Here is a 2,017-nt window from a genome sequence, read left to right as displayed (position 1 = left end):
TCCTGTCCTGTCCTGTCCTGTCCTGTCCTGTCCTGTCCTCTTTAGAAAGTCATGGATTGGACACCCACCAGATTAGAAAGTAAAGGTGAGCTGATCACCTTTATTTAAGATGAAATATATAACTTTTGTTATCATTTTATTTTTTTATACATTTCTTAAGTGAGACAGATAAAATGTGAAAAAAATTGAGATCCTCTGGTTTCTTCTTTTATTCACGTAAATAAGAGCAATTAAATCATTTTATATATATTTTTGCCTGCACGACAATAGAATGGAAATCATCATCTCTGGTATTCAAGCCTGTTAATTTCTTATTTTCCATTTTCTGCCGACGTTTTTATTTAGGTAAGGTCACCCAGTTCTCGTCTCGCACGAAGCCACACTTCTGGGCTCAAATCCGAGGTCAACAAGCAACCATTTTTTTCCTCTCTCCACTTTGCAGATCACAATCTATCAAAGCAGCCTGTTCAAAGTCAGCTCTCAACACTGAATAACAAATGATAATTTCTTATTTAAATGAAACGCTCTTCTGCTAAAACACATTAAACAGAACTCTGCTTTCCTTTTTCTCTTCATGCTCTTGAAAAGAATTTAATTGGTTATTAACTCACAACAAAAAGGAACAAAAATGTTTCACTAAGATTACCTTATAATCTAAGAATAGGAGACAAAGCAGCCCTATTGTCCACTATTGTTTTCAAGCCCAGCAGAGCCGACTACGCTTTGCTATTCAGGGCAGGTACAGCTTTTATTTGTGATGTATTCCTGAAGATGAGACATTCATCACTGTTGCCGTGTTGGCCAGACTTGGCTGTACAACGGCGGCATGGTGAAGTCAAGCCCATCAACAGTTTCATTTTTATCCTTCCTGCTGGCTCCCAGTAGACAGAACAGACAAAAAAAAAAATACTATGCACTTCATACCAGGGGGAGCATATAGGTATTTTAAACTATGCTCTCCAAAAAAGAACAAAAAAAAAAAATCCTCCATCCATCCTTTGGCAGAGCTCCAACCTTATCCAAAATCTTGCACACCACCCCCAACTCCAGCCATCATGTTCATAGAGAAACCCACACAAAAATGCCTCGAATTCAGACGTGTGCACTTTCACACAAAATCGCTTTGCACACACACAGACACACACACGCATACACACACAAGCACACACACAGAGCCTAGAGCCCATCTTCTTATGAGCTTCATTACTCTGACCCCAGTCTCGCTTTCATATCTCTGAAGATGTTTATGCGGTGTGTATGTGTGTTTTAATATCCAGCAGAATATGTTTGTATATTCATCGAAGGCCCAGACTTAATACAAGTGTTTAAATGTGTGTTTAATATTGTGTGAATATTGAATTGTGTGTGTCATTTGTGCGTGAACGTGCGTGCGTGTGTGTGTGTGCGTGCGTGCTTGTGTCTGTGTGCGTGTCTTCCCAGCCAATTACCACATCTCCCAGACAGACTGAGACTGCCTAGGTCCTGCCAGCCAATGGGAGAGGGGCTGCGCACTGCCGGGCCGGAGGTGGTTGCCGTGGCAACCAGGAGGCCTGTTTGCATGGTGGCTGATGGAGGAGTGATGGATTACAGTAATGGGATGGAGGGAGGGAAGGAGAGGGGCACAGATAGGGAAGGAGGGGAGGAAGAAAGAAGAAAGCAGGGATGGCAGGATGAGGAGAGAAGGAGAGACAGAATGGGGGGAGGACGGGAGAGGTGACAAAGGGAGGTGAGGAGGAAGGAGGGAGACTCATACATAAAGATATTGGAAATGTATGAATGCATCTGAAATAAGGCGATTTTGAAAAAAAAAGATAAAAAAAGTGAGAGAAAATGATCAAAGGGGGGAGTGGAAGAGGGAAGAGGACGTTTGGAATAGGTTCTGTGGGGTAAGATGGGGGGCAGCCATTGTGTGAGAGCGGATTCCATTCTTTCTTTTTTCTGTCTGAGATAAGGAGTGTTTCTGTCAGGCCATCTTTACTTGGAGAGCAGGGAAGTGCATGGAAAAGATGTTAGTCTC

This window comes from Poecilia reticulata, linkage group LG13, assembly GCF_000633615.1.
Source record: "Poecilia reticulata strain Guanapo linkage group LG13, Guppy_female_1.0+MT, whole genome shotgun sequence".
Taxonomy (NCBI): domain Eukaryota; kingdom Metazoa; phylum Chordata; class Actinopteri; order Cyprinodontiformes; family Poeciliidae; genus Poecilia; species Poecilia reticulata.
Note: the sequence above shows the minus strand (reverse complement) of the source record.